This window comes from Aplysia californica, unplaced genomic scaffold (genome assembly GCF_000002075.1).
Source record: "Aplysia californica isolate F4 #8 unplaced genomic scaffold, AplCal3.0 scaffold00049, whole genome shotgun sequence".
Lineage (NCBI taxonomy): Eukaryota > Metazoa > Mollusca > Gastropoda > Aplysiida > Aplysiidae > Aplysia > Aplysia californica.
In genome coordinates, this window is record NW_004797319.1 from 673793 (window position 1) to 674040 (window position 248).

The following is a 248-nucleotide window of genomic DNA, read 5'->3' on the forward strand; positions in this document are numbered from 1 at the left end:
GGGGGGGTGTTGTCATCAGAAAGCCAACACGTTAACTACAGCATTCGAAGAGGTCAAGTAATAAAAACGAGATAGTTATTGTCTAGAAAAAAAATAGTAAGACGTGTGCTATATTCTACATGGATAATCAATTAATAGTTGTAAAAGTACACAAAAAGCTTGGGTATACACTACGTAAATGATTATTATTAGCAGTAGTAGTAGGCTATTACTAGCCCTTACCTTACAATATCTCCTAACGAATATTA